We start from the raw sequence: 23806 nt of genomic DNA, 5'->3' as shown, positions 1-23806 counted from the left end.
CATCAGCAACCCCCAGGGTTGGGGCCTGTGGGAGCATGATGGGTTAAGAAGGACATTCACCAACAAGAGCCAGAAGAGTCAAGAAGAGCCAGATGTATGTGGTGCACTACATAGGAATGTTCCAAAATGGGAATAAATTTGATTTATCCTAAGACAGAAACAAGTTCAAAACTGGTGAACAGGAAGTCATCAATGGTTTTGAAGAGGACATAGTGCAGATGAGCTTGGGGCAGAAGGTGAAGCTGACTTGCATACCTGATGTGTCATATGGAGCCCCAGGCTGCTACTCTAGTGTCATCCCTTCCAGTGCTACCCTATCTTTGACATGGAACTGCTCAACTTAGAGTGAAGGCAGGAAGGAAATCAAGGTGGCTGGATATGGCTGCTGCTCACCCTGCTAGCCTGCTCTGCCACTGGGTTAGCTCCTCTTATTGGGGCTCTTGATCAGTGTGCTAACCTCACTGTCCCATGGCATGATCCATTCTTTCTGCCCAAGTTGCTGTGTATATGTTCGTTATTGTTCATGCATATCCTTGCTTGAGGAAATTTTCATTGCATTGAAACATTTCAAGTTGTGCATTTTTTTAATAAGGCATGTAGTAGCCATTCCTGGTCACAAAAAAAAGATTTCTTGCTTGCAAAATCTACACTGCTCTACCTTCACTGAAGCCATATGAATGACAGACAGATATGTGAAAAAAATCCTCAAAGTCTCTAATCATCAGGGAAATGAAAATTGAAACCACAATGCAATATCAGCCAGTCATAGGAAGATATACACGGTGTATGCTAGAGACTTGAGCCAGTTACCTTTGCTCTCACTTTCTATCTTATAAATTCTGTTGGCTGCTCACTTAAACAATGTCTGCTTTGGAAATAATTTGTAAAATAAAGACACAGTGCTTGACCAAAAAATAAATCAATAAAATAAAATTAAAAATAAAACAGTTGATCTCATAGAATCAAAAGTAGAAAGGTGGTTACCAGAGACTGGGGAAGGATGATGAAAATGAAAACATTGATCAAAGGGGACACAGTTCCAGTTTTATTGAAGGAATAAACTTCAATGTTGTATTCCACTACAGTTAGGAGGAATATATCATGCATTTTAAAATTGTTAAAATAATAGATTTTTAATGTCCTCTTGACCAAAAATATAAGTAGTTAAGGTGGTGGATATGTTAATTAGTTTAATTGGCTCTCTGTACAATGTATACATAGATCAAAACATGACATTTTACCCCATCGATATATACAATTATTATTTGTGAATTAAACATAAATTAATAAAATTTTAAAAGAAATATATTCATTTATATTTTTGGAAAAAATGTACAAAGATATAATTTTGTGACAACAGTTAAAAGTGGTGTGGATGGAACTGTCAAAGGAGTAGAGATTTTGTACATTAGTTAAGCTGGAATAAAATCAGTGTCTTGTAATTGGAGGATGTTAAATTAAATCATCTGGTAACTACAAATAAAATACTAGAGGATATAGATATACACCAAAGGAAATGAGAAAGCTACTGGGTGCAGTATCTCATGCCTGTAATCCCAGCACTTTGGGAGATCGAGGTGAGTGAGTTGCTTGAGCCCAGGAGTTTGAGACCAACTCAGGCAACATGGCAAAAATCTCATCTCTAGAAAAAATACAAAATTTAGCCAAGCATGGTGGTGGCATGCACCTGTAATCCTAGCTACTCAGGAGGCTGAGGCAGGAGTATCACTTGAGCCCAGGAGGCTGAAGCTGCAGAGAGCTGGTATCATGCCTGCCTGGGTAACAGAATGAAGTCCTGTCTCAAATGAATGAAAAAATAAATAAGAAGACAGAAATACATTTAACCATTTCAATACAAAACAAAATTAAATAAACACAAAAGAGGATGATAGTGTAGGAAATGAGGAGCATTATTCTATAATACATATGGAAAACAAATAGCAACATGACTAAAGTAAGTCCCACATTATCAGTAATCATTTTAAGTGTAAACAGATTAAACACTCCAATTCAAAGACAGAGATTGGTAAAATGCATTAAGAAACACATGCACACCATAATTCAAATAATATGCTGTTCACAAGAGACTCAGTTTGGATCCAGAAACACCAATAGGCTGAAAATGAAACTATGTAAAAATGTATTTCATGCAAATATTAACAAAATTAAAGCGGGGGTAGCTATAGTAGTATCAGACAAAATAAATTTTAAATTTATAAAGCTTACAAGAGACAAAGGCATTATTTATTAATAAAAGTTGAGCAACAGCAATAGAGCAAGAAGATAAAAGTTTTAAACATTTGCACACATAGTAATTGACTGTAAAAATATAAGGTAAAAACTGACAGAATTGAAGGGGAAAATAGCTCTACACAGTAGTTGGATACTTCAATACTTCACTCTCAGTAGAACAACTACACAGAAGATGAAAAGATAGAGGATTTAATGAACAAAATAAGACAACCGGACCTAACAGATATACACAGAACACTCTATCCAACAACAGAATGCACATTCTTCTCAAGTTCACCCAAGACATTTTTCAGGATTTAACATACATTAAGCCACAGATTAAGTATCTATACATTTTAAAAGATTGACATCACAGAAAAGATTTACGGTGATGACAATGGCAGAATAAAGTTAGAAATAACAAAAGAAAAGCTAAAAATACCACAAATTTGTCAAAATTAAATAACGCATATTTGTGGAAATTAAATAACACAAATCGGTCAAAAAAATCACAAGGGAAATTAGAAAATGCTTAGCAATGAATGAAAAAATCATAACTATCAAAACTTATGGTACTCAGTGAAAGTACTGCTCACTGGAAAACTTTTAGCTATACATGCTTACATTTAAAAATAAGAAAGCTCTTCATTGAACAACTCAACTTTACAATTTCTGGAAATAGAAAAAGAGGACCAAACTAAACCCCCAAAAATAGGAGAGGGAAATAAATAATAAAGATTGGAGCAGAGATCATTGAAATAAATAATAGTAAAATAAGAGAGAACATCATTCAAATTAAAAGTTGGTTCTTTGAAAGGCTCAGTAAAATTGATGAATATTGGACTAAGAAAAAAATGAAAGAAGATTCAAAATAAGGTTGTTATAATAGTAAATGAAAATGGGGATGTTACTACTAATTCTACAGAAATAAAAAGGATTATGATGTTATCCTGAACAATTGTATATCTACAAACTGAATAACCTACATGAAATAGACAAATTATTAAAAGTACAAAACTTACCAAAATTAACCCACAAAGAATAGAATATCTGAATAGTACTGTAACTAGTAAGGAAATTGAACCAGTAATTAAAATCTTCCCCAAAAAGAAAAGCCCTGGATCTGATGGCTTCATTAATGAATTCTACCAAATATTTAAAGAACTAACACTAATCTTTCTCAAATGGAAAAGGAACAAACACTCCTTAACTCATTATATGAGACCACCATTACCCTGGTAGCAAAGCCAGACAAAGATAATACAGGAAACAAATATTGCAGGCAGTTATGCCTTATGAACATTGATGTATAAATTCTCAACAAAATACTAGCAAACTGAATTCAGCAGCATATTAAAAGGATTATATACCAATTGACTGTGTGTGGCTTATTCCTAGAATGGAATGATGGCCCAATATATTAAAATCATTCACTGTAATATACCACATAAACAGAATGAAGGAAAAAATACACGATTATCTCAATTAATGCCAAGAAAATATTTGACAAAATTCACTATCTTTTCCTGATACAAAACACTCAAATAATAGAAGGAAACTACCTCTATATTATAAAAGTCATGTATGACAAAAAATACGGAAGCATCACATTCAGTGGGGCAAGACTAAAATATTTTCTCCTAAAATTGTGAACAGGGCAAGAATCCACTTTGCCCCTTTAATTCAACGGAGTGATAGTTCTTCGCCAGAGCAGTTAGGCAATAAAAACGAATTAAGGGGTGAAATGATATCTCATTGTAGATTTTATTTTCATTTCTCTGATTATCAGTGATGTTGAACACCTTTTTCTATACCTCTTTGCCAGTTACATTTCCTCTTTTGAGCAATATCTATTCATCTACTGTGTACTCACAAAAATTTAAAAAAAAAGCAAAAAAAAAATTTAGAAAGGCACTCCAAATGTATAAAAGAAAGAAGAAAGGAAAGAAGGAAAAGACATTAGAATTGAAAAGAAATAAATAAAATTATCTCAGATCTCAGATGATATGATCTTTTAAGTAGAAAATCCTAAAGAAAATGCACACCTAAAAGCCTGCTAGAACTAATTAACACATTCAGCAAAATAAGCGAATAAAATGTTAACACACAAAGCTCATTTGCAGTCTATACACTAATAATGAACAGGCTGAAAAGAAAATTAAGAAAATGATTCCACTTACAATACCATCAGAAAGAATAAAAGAGTTAGGAATAAACTTAACAAAGGAGGCAAAAGCCTTAGAGTGGCAACTACAAAACATTTCTGAATTAAATGAAAGAAGACATAGATTAGAAAGAATTCCTGTGTTCAAAATGGGAAGAGTTAATATTGTTAAAACATCAGGACTACCCAAAGGGATCCACAAATGTCCAATCACTATATTCTCATTACTTTTGTTGAATAAATTTTTAAAAATTCTAGAACAGAGAATTTCAAGGAGTCCAGAACAACCAAAACTATATATATGTATTTTAAATAAATATATAAATATATTTATATATTTTAAATAAATATAAATATGTATTTTAAATAAATATAAAATATTTTAAATAAATATTTAAATATATATTTATATATATTTATTTAAAATATATAAAAATATATATAAATTTTAAATATATATATATATATATATATTTAAAGCTGTGGGGCTAATACTTCCTGATTGCAAAACTTCCTACAAAGCTACGGTAATCAAAGGATTTTGGTACTGGCATAAAGACAAACATATATACCTATGAAATGGAATACAGCATTTAGAAACAAACCCTTGCATGTATGGACAAATTATTTTTGACAAGGTTGTCAACACCATTCAGGTGGGGAAAGGACAGTCTTTTTAACAAGTGATGCTGGAAAAACCTGCAAAATAATTAAATTGGACCTTTACATAACACCATATACAAAAATTAAACTGGATAAAAGACCTAAATATAATGCTAACAACTATAAATTTAAAACAACACACAAGGCAAACACTTTAAAATATTGGATTTAGTAATGGTTTATTGGATATGACTGCAGAGGCATAGCCAACAAAGAGAAAAATAGACAAATTGGAATTATGAACATTTTGTAAAGTGCATAAAAGATTTTGTCCACAGAATAAAAAGGCAACCCACAGAATGGGAAAAAGTATTTGGAAATTATATATATGTTAAGTTATTAATATCCTGAATTTATAGAGAACTCCTAAAACTCAACAAGAAATAAGCCAATTCAAAAATAGAAGAAGGTCTTCAACAGGCATTCTCCAGAAAAGATATACAAATGGCCAACAAACATGTAATAAAATGCCTAGCATCAACAGTTTTAGGAAAATGCAAATCAAAACTGCCATGTAATACTACTTCATAATCATTAGAATGAAAACTCTCAAAAGAATATAAACACAGAAAATAAGAAGACTTGGAGAATATATGAAGAAATTTAAACTTTTGTACGCTCTTGATGTGTTAGTGGGAATGTAAGGTGTAAGTGGTTCATTTTCCTGGGAAAAGAATAGTTTTTCCAAATATTCCAAAGATAGTTCCTCAAAATATTAAAATAGAATTATTTTGATTCAGTAATTCCACTTTGGGTGTAGAGGTGGAAAGAATAGAAAGCGAGATATCAAGAAATGTATTTGTATATCTATGTTTAAAATTATATAAGTCACAAAGCTAAAAGTGGGAAGCAATTCACCTGTCCATTAGCAGACAAATGGCTGAGGTAATGGTATATACATGCGATGGAACATTACTCAGCCTCATAAAGGAAAAAACAACCTACATACGATAGAGCATGGATAAATCTTGAGGAGATTTATGCTAAATAAAATACACCAATTACAAAAGAATATTATATGATTCCACTTATAGAAGGAACTTAGAGTAGTTCCAAACATAGCAACTGACAGTGGAATTGCAAGGGACTTCAGGTAGGGGATAATGGAGAGTTATTTTTTAATAGTTTTGCAAGATGAAAACAGTTCTGGAGAAAAGTGGTAATGATGGCTGTGCAACAGTGTAAATGTACACAATACTACTAAATTGTGCACTAAAAACTATTAAGATAGTAAGTTTGTTGTGTATTTTTACCCCAATATTTAAAACTCAGAAAAAAATATATGGTTCAGTATGCATGCAGCTTAGAGTGTGAGGAATGGTGAAAATCAGATGCTTATGGGCTTTTAATGGTACACTAGAATTTCATATGTGACACGTAATTTCATTTGCATTTAAGGATCATCATTACAGTGTTGGCAAAATAAAAATATGGATGACTTACTCTATTTTCTGCTGCTATAACAGACTGGGTATTATATATATACACACACACATATATATGTGTATATATATACACATACAGAAGTTTATTTATCTTGTAGTTCTGGAGGCATGGGATTCTATGGCATGGCACCAGCACCTGGCAAGGGTCACTCCATCACAGAAGGGCTAAAGGTGAAAGTGAGGACACCAGACAGAGACTAATTGGCAAGCTCATATTTTTTTATAATGAACTCACTGTTATGATAATTTGCCCACTCCCACGATAATGTCATTTAACCATTTACTAGTACAGAGCCTTCATTACTTAATCACCTGTTAAAGCCCTCACCTCTTATTACTGTTTCAATGACAATTAAGTTTCCAACACATGAGCATTGAGAGACGTATGCAAACTGTAGCAATCCAGAATATGTTGTATTGTCTTATAAAACTGTATTGTCTCATAAGATTGAATCCATTTATAACTATTGTATTAATGCATGTGAGAGACAGTGAAATATTGACTTATAATAAAGCAAGAACTGAGTGCAAATAGAACCAAAGGATGTAATAGACATTGAATTAACAAACATTCATTGATTTAATGACAGATTCCATAAAAATGTGGTACATATAAGCTACGAAATATTATACAGCTATAATATTCCATGGTGTATATAGAGATGATGTCTTTTGCGGGAACATGGAAGGAGCTGGAGGCTATTATCCTTAGCAAACTAACACAGGAACAGAAAACCAAATACTGCGTGTTCTGACTTATAAGTGAGAGCAAAACGATATGACCTTATGAACACAAAGAAGGAAACAATAGACACTGGGGTTTACTTGAGTGGGAGGAGGGAAAGAAGAAGAAAAGATCACTATTGGATATTGGGCTCAATACGTGGGTGATGAAATAATATGTACCACAAACTCCCATGACACGTGTTTACCTATGTAACAATCCTTCATATGTACCTCCAAACTTAAAATAAAAGTTAAAATAAGTTCACTAATTAGATGAGAAAATTTTCGTCCTAATGTTGCAAGTTCATTATCACTAAATCAATGCCAGAATTAAGAATTGGGTTACTGATGTTAGAAAACTAGCACATATTTAAATGAAATATCAAAAATGGTAACTTTTAGCTAACATCAACAGGGATACAATGCACATTTTGAAGCTGTGTAACTTTCTTTTCTGTATTAAAACATATTTTCTGTTTAACTTATTCATTTTGATATGATGAGATAAGTTTAAGCATATATTGCCCTTAGCTCCAAAATAAACTAGAAAAATTGTGTGTAAGTGATTTTACAATTTGGTCCCTATAAATTATATTTCCATTTTATTTCTTAGTGTTTACATCCTGTATAATGTTATCAGTTTTCTTCTTTCTTCACATCATGTCTTCGTTGAAATTTCTTGAGACTGAGTAACTTTTCATATATATATATGATATTTATATATTATATGTATATAAACATATTATATTGTATATATAATTATATATTTTTATATATATAAAGTAGAATGGAAAGATATTCTATAGTTTTTTACCTGCTAGCAAATATTGACATAGATCTGTGCAAGAGATATCATCTTTCAGCCTTGAAAACGAGAGCAAATGATAACTGTGATACCTGCTTTGTAATATTATTTCAAAGGTCACATAAAATAATGTATGTAAAGAAGCTTTGAAAATGATAAAGTACATATATGAAATATCAAAATTTGCTTTCATTTTATTGTGATCTCAGTTAACCACTTATGCAAAATTATTATGCTAATGCAGGTGTATTATTCCATTTTCAAACTGCTGTAAAGATGCTACCTAAGACTGGGTAATTTATAGACAAAGGAGGTTTATTTGACACAGTTTTGCATTGCTGGGGAGGCCTCAGAAAACTTACAATCCTGGAGTAAGGCAAAGGGGAAGCAGGCACCTTCTTCACAAGGTGGCGAGAGAGCACACAGGTGAGGCTGTCACTTATTATTATTATTATTATTATTATTATTATTATACTTTAAGTTCTAGAGTATATGTGCACAACGTGCAGGTTTGATACATAGGTATACATGTACCAAGTTGGTTTGCTGCACCCATCAACCCGTCATCTACATTATGTATTTCTCCTAATGCTATCCCTCCCTCAGCCCCCCACCCACCAACAGGCCCTGGTGTGTGATGTTGCCCGCCCTGTGTCCATGTGTTCTCGTTGTTCAACTCCCACTTATGAGTGAGAACATGCTACTTTTAAAACCATCAGATCTTGTGAGAGCCCCTTCACTATCTTGAGAAGAGTATAGGGGAAACTGTCCCAATAATCAATCACCTCCCACTAGGGCCCTCCCTCAACACAGTTACAATTCAAGATGAGATTTGGGTGGGGACACGGAGTCAAACCATTTCAGCATATAATCACTCTAAAGAAGAAAATCAAATTATGCTCTTGTTAATAAAGTTCAGTGTTAATAGCATTTATGGTAAAATTCAAATGCACCTAGTTTTAGAGCTAAAAATGGAGTTACAGCTCCTGTGGTCAAGCATCAAAATCACAAATTAGAACATACTGAAAAAAAAACTGAAATTATAATCTTTCCACATATGTATATTTTTCTTTCCTCCAATGCACATATGTATTGGCTTAAGAATGGACTTCTAGATATGTTCAAGGAGATGAGATAAATATTCACACTTATATTTAGTTTTAAATGTTTATCACATTATAAAGTCATTGGTGATACATACAATGTATCTGTTTATCTCATCTCTTTGGAAGTCTCTCCAAGCAGATGCACACTCTGAGGATGAAGAGAAATCAGTTTGATTTTGAGCATAGGGTTAACTTAACCCTAAGCATCTTACTAAAGGCAGTCTCACAGGACATTAGCATTAGGCAGAATTCTCAGCGCCAATCTCCTCCAAACTTAAGTCCTACACAAGAATGTCATTTTTGGTACCCATATAGAGTGAGCCTATCAGAAATCAATTCACTCACTTTCTCCATGGTGGCTCATACTAATATGGGACTATCCTGATAGTAAATTCTTAATGTAAAAGTAAAGCCCCCATGCAACTGTTATCCTTCTTTCCAAATTATGCTTTCAAATGGCATTTGAACGTATCTTCTCCTTATCATATCTCTTTCTCAAGCTAAAATGTCCAAGGTTTTTCTAACCATTTTTTAATTGCAATGATTGCCAGAGTTCCTTAAGTTTTTGTCTCCAGGCATGTTTCACCAGAATTCATAATGAGACACATTGTTTTCCAGATGTAGCTTGATAAGGATGACATATTTCAATGTGATTATTAAACTTACTCTTCTGGATATGTCTTTTCTATTAATGAATGCTGAGATTGCAGTCGTGAAACTATTGACCATTAAGGATCATAGAGAAAATTAATCCCTTACGTATATTTCATATAAACTACTTTCAAAGAAGTAACCCTCACCTGTACTTTAATAGTTAAGTTTCTAAATCTAAGCTTCTTTACTTTGGCTTTACTATATTTCATTTTGACAGTCTCAGCCCATTCATTAAACCTATGGAGACATTTTTAAATCCCAGTTGTGTGTCAGTCACAGATTCACAGATTTAACAAGTATCATTTCTTACGTCCTTTCTTAAGTCAGTGTTAAAATGCTGAACAAGAAAATACCAAGGACAGCAGCGTTATGGTCTAATAAAATAACGTATCTGAAAATGCTTTGCAAACATTATTTTGTATTCATCTTTAGTTTTTCATTCTTCCTTCTGTCTTTTATACATGATGGTTTATAATCTGACCTTATGGAAAATTTGTCCTGTACAGGCTTCATAGTTTAACTTTCTTTCCAATGACCTCTCTATCAAAATAATTTCTAATAGCATCATTTAATTTTCAATTTTAATACATTCTCTTCTTTTTGAGTTACCTTTTCTTTTGGAAACTTTCTTCTCAACAGGTGACTTCTTTGAATATTTTTTACTATGTGATTTTTCTTCATTTGCAGTTAAAAATGTAATTTGTTGTATGTAGGCAAAGGTGCTAGATGCTGCAGGGCATACAATTATTCATATTATATTCCTGGGCCTCAAACAGCTTACAGGCCAATAAGAAATCTAAGACATGTGGTACATCACATGATGGACCATTAGGGTGGTTCATTTTAAAGTGTAATACCTCTCACATCTAAACTGTTAGTTCTTCCCTGTCCTTGTAATGTGTTTTTAAGTCCTCCTGCCAAAAAAGGTACTTCTCGCGCTTATTTCTCACACCCATATTGCTTTTCAGAATATTTGCAGTTCTTTGAAACTCCCGTACTCTATGAGGTCCTTAGTTTTTCTGAGTTTATTCCAAAATCTCTTTTAACAAACTATAAATCTAATTTTCAATTGCTCAATAGTTTCCCAGGACTTAGAGTCTCATGTTCAACCCACTGACTTTAATATATATGTTCCAGTATTTTTACAATGACCATTATAAAGTATATTTTGTCTCTCTGTCTCTCTCTACACACACACCCACATACACACACATACACATATAGATACAGAGCACCAGAAATCAGCATTTTATTTTTATTTTTAACTAACAAAGGGAAACACTATTAGGCAAGCACAGGTAGCGACTCTGATTAACACCAGTCCAGGAGTGCACTTAGTAGCTGGTTATTTTACCATATTACATACCTGGTAAAAAATGTAATCTCTGTGCTTTACCATAATGCTATTTATGTGGTCTGGTACCCAAAGCAAACAGTAATTCAGTACTTTCCATTGACTGATGGATTTATATTTTTTCTAGTTTTCTGTGAGACACACTGTATTTCAAATGTGGTTTGATAAGGACAAATAATTCACTGTGTCAATTAAACATGTTTTACTAGATGTTCCTTTTCTAATAAGGAACATCTAGTGCTAAGATTGCAGTCCTGAAACTGTTCACACTTAAGGCTCACCCTAAGGCAGATGATACACTGTTATGTAGATTTGCATGCAGTCATGGAAATAACACAGAGGGATACCCACATATCCTATACCTGGTTTCTTCCAATGGGGGTTACATCTTGCATAACTGTAGTACAATACCACAATCAAGAAACTGTCATTCGTACAACCCACTGACCTTATCAGATTTTTATCAATTTTACATATACTTGTATTTGCTTCCATTTAGTTTTCTAAATTTTATCACATATGTAGGTATACATGAACACAGTCAAAATATGGAAAAGTTCAATTAGCATGATACATTCTGCTACATGTGTGTAGCCACAAATAATTCTCTCCCTCATCCCTAAATAAATAAATAAACATTTATTTCTTTTTTTTTTTTTTTTTTTTTTTTTTTTTTTTTATTATACTTTAAGTTCTAGGGTACATGTGCATAACGTGCAGGTTTGTTACATATGTATACTTATGCCATGTTGGTTTGCTGTACCCATCAACTCGTCAGCACCCATCAATTCATCATTTATATCATGTATAACTCCCCAATGCAATCCCTCCCTCCTCCCCCCTCCCCCCTCCCCATGATAGACCCCAGTGTGTGATGTTCCCCTTCCCGAGTCCAAGTGATCTCATTGTTCAGTTCCCACCTATGAGTGAGAACATGCGGTGTTTGGTTTTCTCTTCTTGTGATAGTTTGCTAAGAATGATGGTTTCCAGCTGCATCCATGTCCCTACAAAGGACGCAAACTCATCCTTTTTTATGGCTGCATAGTATTCCATGGTGTATATGTGCCACATTTTCTTAATCCAGTCTGTCACAGATGGACATTTGGGTTGATTCCAAGTCTTTGCTATTGTGAATAGTGCCGCAATAAACATACGTGTACATGTGTCTTTGTAGTAGACTAATTTATAATCCTTTGGGTATATACCCAGTAGTGGGATGGCTGGGTCATATGGTACATCTAGTTCTAGATCCTTGAGGAATTGCCATACTGTTTTCCATAATGGTTGAACTAGTTTACAATCCCACCAACAGTGTAAAAGTGTTCCTATTTCTCCACATCCTCTCCAACACCTGTTGTTTCCTGACTTCTTAATGATTGCCATTCTAACTGGTGTGAGATGGTATCTCATTGTGGTTTTGATTTGCATTTCTCTGATGGCCAGTGATGATGAGCATTTTTTCATGTGTCTGTTGGCTGTATGAATATCTTCTTTTGAGAAATGTCTGTTCATATCCTTTCCCCACTTTTTGATGGGGTTGTTTGTTTTTTTCTCGTATATTTGTTTGAGTTCTTTGTAGATTCTGGATATTAGCCCTTTGTCAGATGAGTAGGTTGCAAAAATTTTCTCCCATTCTGTAGGTTGCCTGTTCACTCTGATGGTAGTTTCTTTTGCTGTGCAAAAGCTCTTTAGTTTAATTAGATCCCATTTGTCAATTATGGCTTTTGCTGCCGTTGCTTTTGGTGTTTTAGACATGAAGTCCTTGCCCATGCCTATGTCCTGAATGGTACTACCTAGATTTTCTTCTAGGGTTTTTATGGTATTAGGTCTAACATTTAAGTCTCTAATCCATCTTGAATTAATCTTCGTATAAGGGGTAAGGAAAGGATCCAGTTTCAGCTTTCTACTTATGGCTAGCCAATTTTCCCAGCACCATTTATTAAATAGGGAATCCTTTCCCCATTTCTTGTTTCTCTCAGGTTTGTCAAAGATCAGATGGCTGTAGATGTGCGGTATTATTTCTGAGGACTCTGTTCTGTTCCATTGGTCTATATCTCTGTTTTGGTACCAGTACCATGCTGTTTTGGTTACTGTAGCCTTGTAGTATAGTTTGAAGTCAGGTAGCGTGACGCCTCCAGCTTTGTCCTTTTGACTTAGGATTGTCTTGGCAATGCGGGCTCTTTTTTGGTTCCATATGAACTTTAAAGCAGTTTTTTCCAATTCCGTGAAGAAAGTCATTGGTAGCTTGATGGGGATGGCATTGAATCTATAAATAACCTTGGGGAGTATGGCCATTTTCACGATATTGATTCTTCCTATCCATGAGCATGGTATGTTCTTCCATTTGTTTGTGTCCTCTTTGATTTCACTGAGCAGTGGTTTGTAGTTCTCCTTGAAGAGGTCCTTGACATCCCTTGTAAGCTGGATTCCTAGGTATTTTATTCTCTTTGAAGCAATTGTGAATGGAAGTTCATTCCTGATTTGGCTCTCTGCTTGTCTGTTGCTGGTGTATAAGAATGCTTGTGATTTTTGCACATTAATTTTGTATCCTGAGACTTTGCTGAAGTTGCTTATCAGCTTAAGGAGATTTTGGGCTGAGACGATGGGGTTTTCTAAATATACAATCATGTCATCTGCAAACAGGGACAATTTGACTTCTTCTTTTCCTAACTGGATACCCTTGATTTCTTTCTCTTGCCTGATTGCCCTAGCCAGAACTTCCAACACTATGTTGAATAGGAGTGGTGAGAGAGGGCATCCCTGTCTTGTGCCAGTTTTCAAAGGGAATTTTTCCAGTTTTTGCCCATTCAGTATGATATTAGCTGTGGGTTTGTCATAAATAGCTCTTATTATTTTGAGGTACGTTCCATCAATACCGAATTTATTGAGCGTTTTTAGCATGAAGGGCTGTTGAATTTTGTCAAAAGCCTTTTCTGCATCTATTGAGACAATCATGTGGTTCTTGTCTTTGGTTCTGTTTATATGCTGGATTACGTTTATTGATTTGCGAATGTTGAACCAGCCTTGCATCCCAGGGATGAAGCCCACTTGATCATGGTGGATAAGCTTTTTGATGTGCTGCTGAATCCGGTTTGCCAGTATTTTATTGAGGATTTTTGCATCAATGTTCATCAGGGATATTGGTCTAAAATTCTCTTTTTTTGTTGTGTCTCTGCCAGGCTTTGGTATCAGGATGATGTTGGCCTCATAAAATGAGTTAGGGAGGATTCCCTCTTTTTCTATTGATTGGAATAGTTTCAGAAGGAATGGTACCAGCTCCTCCTTGTACCTCTGGTAGAATTCAGCTGTGAATCCATCTGGTCCTGGACTTTTTTTGGTGGGTAGGCTATTAATTGTTGCCTCAATTTCAGAGCCTGCTATTGGTCTATTCAGGGATTCAACTTCTTCCTGGTTTAGCCTTGGGAGAGTGTAAGTGTCCAGGAAATTATCCATTTCTTCTAGATTTTCTAGTTGATTTGCGTAGAGGCGTTTATAGTATTCTCTGATGGTAGTTTGTATTTCTGTGGGGTCAGTGGTGATATCCCCTTTATCATTTTTTATTGCATCTATTTGATTCCTCTCTCTTTTTTTCTTTATTAGCCTTGCTAGCGGTCTGTCAATTTTGTTGATCTTTTCAAAAAACCAACTCCTGGATTCATTGATTTTTTGGAGGGTTTTTTGTGTCTCTATCTCCTTCAGTTCTGCTCTGATCTTAGTTATTTCTTGCCTTCTGCTAGCTTTTGAATGTGATTGCTCTTGCCTCTCTAGTTCTTTTAATTGTGATGTTAGAGTGTCAATTTTAGATCTTTCCTGCTTTCTCTCGTGGGCATTTAGTGCTATAAATTTCCCTCTACACACTGCTTTAAATGTGTCCCAGAGATTCTGGTATGTTGTATCTTTGTTCTCATTGGTTTCAAAGAACATCTTTATTTCCGCTTTCATTTCGTTATGTACCCAGTAGTCATTCAGGAGCAGGTTGTTCAGTTTCCATGTAGTTGAGCGGTTTTGATTGAGTTTCTTAGTCCTGAGTTCTAGTTTGATTGCACTGTGGTCTGAGAGACAGTTTGTTATAATTTCTGTTCTTTTACATTTGCTGAGGAGTACTTTACTTCCAATTATGTGGTCAATTTTGGAATAAGTGCGATGTGGTGCTGAGAAGAATGTATATTCTGTTGATTTGGGGTGGAGAGTTCTATAGATGTCTATTAGGTCCGCTTGGTGCAGAGATGAGTTCAATTCCTGGATATCCTTGTTAACTTTCTGTCTCGTTGATCTGTCTAATGTTGACAGCGGAGTGTTGAAGTCCCCCATTATTATTGTATGGGAGTCTAAGTCTCTTTGTAAGTCTCTAAGGACTTGCTTTATGAATCTGGGGGCTCCTGTATTGGGTGCATATATATTTAGGAGAGTTAGCTCTTCCTGTTGAATTGATCCCTTTACCATTATGTAATGGCCTTCTTTGTCTCTTTTGATCTTTGATGGTTTAAAGTCTGTTTTATCAGAGACTAGGATTGCAACCCCTGCTTTTTTTTGTTCTCCATTTGCTTGGTAGATCTTCCTCCATCCCTTTATTTTGAGCCTATGTATGTCTCTGCATGTGAGATGGGTCTCCTGAATACAGCAGACTGATGGGTCTTGACTCTTTATCCAGTTTGCCAGTCTGTGTCTTTTAATTGGAGCATTTAGTCCATTAACATTTAAGGTTAATATTGTTATGTGTGAACTTGATCCTGCCATTATGATATTAACTGGTTATTTTGCTCGTTAGTTGATGCAGTTTCTTCCTAGCCTCGATGGTCTTTACATTTTGCCAAGTTTTTGCGATGGCTGGTACCGGTTGTTCCTTTCCATGTTTAGGGCTTCCTTCAGGGTCTCTTGTAAGGCAGGCCTGGTGGTGACAAAATCTCTAAGCATTTGCTTATCTGTAAAGGATTTTATTTCTCCTTCACTTATGAAACTTAGTTTGGCTGGATATGAAATTCTGGGTTTAAAATTCTTTTCTTTAAGAACGTTGAATATTGGCCCCCACTCTCTTCTGGCTTGTAGAGTTTCTGCCGAGAGATCTGCTGTTAGTCTGATGGGCTTCCCTTTGTGGGTGACCCGACCTTTCTCTCTGGCTGCCCTTAAGATTTTTTCCTTCATTTCAACTTTGGTGAATCTGGCAATTATGTGTCTTGGAGTTGCTCTTCTGGAGGAGTATCTTTGTGGCGTTCTCTGTATTTCCTGAATTTGAATGTTGGCCTGCCCTACTAGATTGGGGAAGTTCTCCTGGATGATATCCTGAAGAGTGTTTTCCAACTTGGTTCCATTTTCCCCCTCACTTTCAGGCACCCCAATCAGACGTAGATTTGGTCTTTTTACGTAATCCCATACTTCTTGCAGGCTTTGCTCATTTCTTTTTCTTCTTTTTTCTTTTGGTTTCTCTTCTCGCTTCATTTCATTCATTTGATCTTCAATCGCTGATACTCTTTCTTCCAGTTGATCGAGTCGGTTACTGAAGCTTGTGCATTTGTCACGTATTTCTCGTGTCATGGTTTTCATCTCTGTCATTTCGTTTATGATCTTCTCTGCATTAATGAGTCTAGCTGTCAATTCTTCCACTCTTTTCTCAAGATTTTTAGTTTCTTTGCGCTGGGTACGTAATTCCTCCTTTAGCTCTGATAAGTTTGATGGACTGAAGCCTTCTTCTCTCCTCTCGTCCAAGTCATTCTCTGACCAGCTTTGATCCGTTGCTGGTGATGGGCTGCGCTCCTTTGCAGGGGGAGATGCGCTCTTATTTTTTGAATTTCCAGCTTTTCTGCCCTGCTTCTTCCCCATCTTTGTGGTTTTATCTGTCTCTGGTCTTTGATGGTGGTGACGAACTGATGGGGTTTTGGTATAGGTGTCCTTCCTGTTTGATAGTTTTCCTTCTGACAGTCAGAAGGACTCTCTGTTGGTCTGTTGGAGATTGCTTGAGGTCCACTCCAGACCCTGTTTGCCTGGGTATCAGCAGCAGAGGTTGCCGAAGATAGAATATTGCTGAACAGCGAGTGTACCTGTCTGATTCTTCCTTTGGAAGTGTCCTCTCAGGGGTGTACTCCACCCTGTGAGGTGTGGGGTGTCAGACTGCCCCTAGTGGGGGATTTCTCCCAGCTAGGCTACTCAGGGGTCAGGGACACACCTGAGCAGGCAGTCTGTCCCTTCTCAGATCTCAACCTCCGCGTTGGGAGATCCGCGGCTCTCCCCAAAGCTGTCAGACAGAGTCGTTCGCGTCTGCACCGGCTCCCGCTACTTCCCCTGTTGGTCTTCAGCTGTGCGCTGTCCCCAGAGGTGGAGACTACAGAGACAGGCAGGCTTCCTTGAGCTGCTGTGAGCTCCACCCAGTTCGAGCTTCCCAGCGGCTTTGTTTACCTACTTAAGCCTCAGCAATGGCGGGCGCCCCTCCCCCAGCCTCGCTGCTGCCTTGCGGATAGATCGCGGCAGACTGCTGTGTTAGCAGTGAGGGAGGCTTCGTGGGCGTGGGACCCTCCCGGCCAGGTGTGGTATATATTCTCCTGGAATGCCTGTATGCTTACAGCGCAGTATTGGGGTGGGAGTTACCCGATTTTCCAGGTGTTGTGTGTCTCAGTTCCCCTGGCTAGGAAAACGGATCCCCTTCCCCCTTGCGCTTCCAGGTGAGGCGATGCCTCGCCCTGCTTCAGCTCTCGCTGGTCAGGCTGCAGCAGCTGACCAGCACCGATTGTCCGGCACTCCCTAGTGAGATGACCCCAGTACCTCAGTTGAAAATGCAGAAATCACCGGTCTTCTGTGTCGCTCGCGCTGGGAGTTGGAGACTGGAGTTGTTCCTATTCGGCCATCTTGCTCCGCCCCTTCTCCACATTTATTTCTTAATTTTTAGATATAGGGTCTTACTATGTTGCATAGGCTGGGCTTGTTCTACTGGGTTCAAGCTGTCTTCCCACCTCAGCTTTCCAAAGCAGCTGCAATTACAGGCATGTGTCACTGTGCCTTGCTTCTGTTATGTCTAATTTTAAAAGAATAATGTACTCATGTATTACTTGTATTATGAATATTAATAAACAAATGGAGCATGCACTTTCTCATTTGCACATGAAAAAATTGATCTGGCTTCTACAAATTTACACATGAATCAGAACGCTAAAGAGAAGACATAATGTAATATAAATGTTTTGAAATTCTGCTGAATTGGGGTTTTAAAAATTTGTATGTTTATGAAATGTTCAGTATTATGGTTTCTTTATGAAATAATTTCTGATTTAACATGCAAAGGAGGAGGTCTTGGAGGAAGGAAGGAATAAACGAAGGATGAGAGAGGGTGGGAGGGAGGAAGGAAAGAAGGGAATCAGGGAAGGATAGAGAGAAGAAAGAGGAAACAGGAAGGGAAGGGACACAGAGGAGGGGAGAGAAAGAGGGAAAGTGAAAACTAGTAGATACAAAGGATCTAAATAAGGGGATTATATTATAGAACAAAATGGTTAGGGATCAGATGGAGATAAAACATCCAGGAATACAGTAACACAGAGATTTGCTATTATCCAATAATCAGCTAAAATGATGTTAACAGTAAGCCCCAATGTCCATTTGGACTAATAAAGACTTGCCACCTCATCCTGATATGAACCTATATTGGGCTCCTCATGGAAGGAGTGGAAAGAGGTCAAAAAAACAGGTCAAAGTTGAAATAGATAAAATATTGATTTACATAAAACTTTTTTTTTCAGGTTGCGGTACGTGGGTGCATGTGTATACACAGGTGTATGCATGTATGTGATATATCAAATAACATTCACAGTGACACTGTGATGTATGTAGTATAACCATTTAAATACTAATGGACAAAAGGTTTAAGTTGTTAAGAGTTACTGAAGGGAAAAAGAGAGAGGGAGGGAGACAGGAGAAAGAGGAAGGAAGGAAAGGAGAGAGGGAGGGAGGGAAGAAATGGGGGATACAGGAAAAAGGAAAGAAGGGAATAAGGGAATAAAGAAGGAAATATCGTATGTGGATAAAAAAATGATAATTATTCTGTTGATAGACACAAATCAATATTCTGTTTTAATTGGAAAAGATCATTACCAAAGAGCTAAACTGATATACATATTAGTTTGACCATACTATCTGTCTGCTGACTTTTACCACACCATTAAGAACAACAAGAATGTGGTGTTTTGTTTTTCCATATGGTCCAAAGAACAGAGTAAGCCTGACATTTACATTGTCAGAGCAGACCATGAGCTAGCAAATGAAATCAAAGGACTCTCTCATTTCACCAAGGGATGAAGATGTGCTAAAGTTGTCTTCAGGGAAAAAGAAAGTTTATAGCCCTTTGAGTTTCTGATAAATGTCAAGAAAAATTTTAGAAGAATAATATTAAATTGTGAAATCATTATTTGAAGTATTTTTGTTATTACTTTGGATTGTTTTGATTCTATCATTTGACAAAATATTGTTGTGCAAGTAAAAGTATTTTGATAGCTCTGGGGTCTTCATCTGGGCCTGGTTTTACATTTCTTTTGTTTATTTTGCATGGAAATTTTACAACCACTATCTAATAAACAGAAACTTTTTAATTAAATTAAATTTGTAATAATATGTTTTGGTTTTCACTGAATCAGTTATTAATTTAGCATCTCTGCTTTTGTATCTGGTGAGAATCTCATATTTTAAACTATTACTATGAAACATAGTGAATGAGTCATTTCTTTAAAAACAATGAAAAGCAAGCACAACCTCTACCCACCTTCTGTCTTCACACCCTGAAAAAAAAAAAAAAAAAAAAAAAAAAAACCTTCACCTAAGTTGTAGCTTACTGAAATACTGAAATACAGTATCCCTTAATGTTATTTTCTGTTAGTTGTTAACAAGATATTACAAATGCAGTAATACAATTTTTAGTTCAGCAAGGTTTATGTTTTATTTAACTGCTGAACTCTTGCTATTAGAGGAAAGGAATGATTAGTTGTTTTCATTTACAATGTGACATTTACATTAAGCAATAAATGCTCTAGTAGTGTATTAATTTATTTGTCATATGATCTTGGACATGTGCAATAATTTGTAAAAGTTTTCCTATAGCCAAGGATATGGTGCTACATTTTTTCCAATAACAAATGCATTTTCATATTCAATCATTGCCTCTAATTTAATTTTTAAAGTAGGTTTAGCAATATTAATGGTGAGGCAAGCATGTTTTAATAATAGTGTTTATATGAATTTCTGAATAATTATGCTTTAACAAACTTATTAATATGAAGTAATTTTCAATTTTTTGCTTGTGTCCCAAATTATTTTTCAAGTCATTTGTTTTAATAAAATAGCAATCCCTATCTTATAACCTCAGTTTTGGAGTAGTCCCATAAAAATAATGGCTATTTTGTGTCAATATATTATTACATAATTATAAATAAGTAATTGAATGAACTGCAATGACATGATTCAATTATTTATATATTTTAAAACAGCTGGTTTTTGCATCATGTGGGCCAAAACATTTGGCTGTTTATTTTTTAACCATTTTTGACACAAAGTGAATGTAACTAAAGACAAATGTAGAACAACTCATTCCTTGTTTATTTCATACTATTAAGAATTCTAGGGAGAAGTGATTGGAAATGATACCATTTAATGGATTCATAATTTTTCAAACGTTATGAATATTTAAAATGAAGGGAATATGTGAGATGATATTCTGGTGTCTTCAGATATGTCAAGAGTTTTCAATGGGTCAAAACTTAGGGCAAGTTTAGGAAGATTTTCTAAGGGTAACAAAATTGTTGCAATGCCTATAATGTATGAGGTATTATGATTAGTACTTTCACATACATTGTATCTTCAAATAATTACAACTTTTTGTAACTGTTTTCATTTTGAAAGAGAAAAATGGTAATGTGGTCGTAGTTGTGATTTCAGCCTTGGTCTAGAAGACTTTAGAGTCCTACCTTTGTTGATTTTAAGGCTCTTACCAATGTATGTGTTCAGGCAGTTGATGAACACTTAGTATAGATATCCTAGAGGATAAGAAAGTATCATTGGGTGCTGGAGGAGATAATGATTCTCACTTTTAAATACATATTTTCTAATAACTTCTAGAACTTTGCCCATGTTTTCTAAGTTCTTTCTGAGTTTAGTATTGGCACCTTATGTGTTTTGGCTTTGTCCTCACCCAAATCTCATTTTGAATTGTAGCTTCAGTAATGCCCATGTGTCGTTCCATGGGAGGGACACGGAGGGAAGGAATTGAATCATGGGGGCAGGTCGTTCCCAGGCTGTTCTGGTGATAGCGAATAAGTCTCATAAGATCTAATGATTTTATAAAGGGGAGTTCCCCTGCACATGCCCTCTTGCCTGCCGCCATGTAAGACGTCCCTTTCCTCTTCCTTGATCCTCTGACATGATTGTGAGTCCTCCCCAGCCATATGGAACTGAGTCCATTAAATGCTTTTCCTTTATAAATTACCCAGTCTCAGTTATGTCTTTATTAGCAGCATGAGAACAGACTAATACATCATCCACAATAATTGTTAGGAGAACTATGCTTCTTGGAAATACATATACATAAACAATAATAGTTGCTGAATTTTCTAAGACTATGCAAAGATAGTAACAACTTGGAACTAAGAAATTGACCTTAATTTTTTATAGGATGTTCCATTTCAACATAATATTAAGAAAAAAAAATCTTTGTATGGTAACACTAGAAAATGTAGTATTAGAATCTCAAATCTGAACTTTCTCACTTTAGTCATTGCATTGACCAAAATATATGGGCTAAAAAAAACACCTTACTTTAATATAGAACCCTTATTGATTTTCTGAAAATTCACTTACATTATGAGATATAAGACATTTCATAGAGTGAGATAGCCCTAGGTGAGAGTCCTCACTTTGCTATTTATCTGTATGACCTTGCCCAAGGTTACTTGATCCTTCTCTGTCCTTGCATTTTTGTAGCACTAAAATGGCAATATGTGTTTACCTCATTCGATTCTTAAGAGAATTTTTTAACACATGTTTTATGGTAGCTGGAACATAGTAAGTCTTAATACAGGTATTATTACAAAAAAAGGAAATGCTGTTCTCATTAGTTATGTGACCATATAGACAATAAATTTTCTCTGGGAAATTAGAATTTAAGTAGGAATTTCAGCTGTTACTGTGCTTCTTATGCTAAAATGAAGACAGAGACATACTGTTGGTCAACAGTATGTTTTAGGGGGAGTTAGGATGATATTATGAGGCCTTTATATTTCGCTACCATAATGAAATAATATAAAATGTAATTACAGAATTCAGATTTTTTTTTATACTGCACATTTACTACAAAGAAAGAAACATGATCAGAGCTATAGGGACAATGAGGTGTTTTAACCAAAACAAGTTATTTAGCAATATATTGTGCCTGTATTTAGTAACATGTGTGCAGAATATATACATATGAATATTATTTTTGTAACAACAAAATCCCAGAAAGGCGTACTTTTCAGTTAAGATACTTTAAGAACGGATTATGCTTATGGTAGATGTGCACTGCTAGAATGAATGGATTCATGCTAGAAGACAGAAATGGAATGTTCTTCAAGATGTTAAAGACACAGGGCACAGGCCGGGCGCGGTGGCTCACGCGGGTAATCCCAGCACTTTGGGAGGTCGAGACGGGCGGATCACTAGGTCAGGAGATTGAGACCATTCTGGCTAACACGGTGAAATCCCGTCTCTACTAAAAATACAAAAAAATGAGCCGGGCGTGCTGGCGGGTACCTGTAGTCCCAGCTACTCGGGAGGCTGAGGCAGGAGAATTGCATGAACCTGGGAGGCGGAGCTTGCAGTGAGCCAAGATCGCGCCGCTACCCTCCAGTCTGGGCTACAGAGCGAGACTCCGTCTCAGAAAAACAAACAAACGAACAAACAAAAAACAGGGGCACAACAGAGCAAAGTATTCTGATATATGTACAAAAATATACACACGCACACACATACATACACACACAAACTGTTTCTGAAAGAATGTTCTAAAATGTGAAATTGGTTTTCTGCGAGGGGGATATCTTACTTTGGAGGGAGATGTACTACTGGATTTCTGATATTTTTATCATGCATATATGAATGTGAAAATTAGCTTAAAATATATTCGTGGAAGGAAATAAATGAAAGGGCAAACAATTGCTGTACCAACGTAGTTGTCAAATGATTGATTTATATTCATATGTGTGTATGTGGTATGTCCCAGTTATTCTAAAATGCTGTAGTAAACATAAATTTCAAAAAGACACAGCATTGATTGACAGATTCAGATAAATAATTGAAATATATAAGCTATAATTTACTTTTTATTTAATCGTACAATTAATCTGTGCATTGATTTTAGTATTTCTGACCATTTCAGTATTAAATTAAGCAATAGCTTAATTTTCCTCTTTAAATAAATTCCTAATTATTGATTATCTTAAGACAATATCATCACTTCTTTAAATTTTGACTCTATAAGATCATTCATATATCTTTACAAGTGAAGGCAGCAGAAATAATTAGCTAAACTCAAGTTGCTGTTTCATCTTAGATGTGTTTTATATTATTATGCTTAGGAATTTCATTATTTCTGCCTTTCTTTTCCTCAGACAAAATAAGTCATAGTTAAAGTAAAATTACAATGCTTTTGTTAAT

The 23806-nt window shown here is 35.5% G+C and overlaps 1 protein-coding gene and 1 pseudogene across 6 annotated transcripts in view; both read left to right on the top strand.

The window, feature by feature from the left end:
• The window catches only part of LRFN5 (leucine rich repeat and fibronectin type III domain containing 5), a 312634-nt gene that overhangs the window by 126783 nt on the left and 162045 nt on the right, over positions 1-23806 (top strand). The window lies entirely within an intron of this gene.
• LOC115897614 lies at positions 117-349 on the top strand (annotated as a pseudogene).

This window comes from Rhinopithecus roxellana, chromosome 5 (assembly GCF_007565055.1).
Source record: "Rhinopithecus roxellana isolate Shanxi Qingling chromosome 5, ASM756505v1, whole genome shotgun sequence".
NCBI classification, from domain to species: Eukaryota; Metazoa; Chordata; class Mammalia; order Primates; family Cercopithecidae; genus Rhinopithecus; species Rhinopithecus roxellana.
The sequence above is the reverse complement of the archived record's forward strand: the minus strand, read 5'-3'. Positions and strand labels throughout refer to the sequence as shown.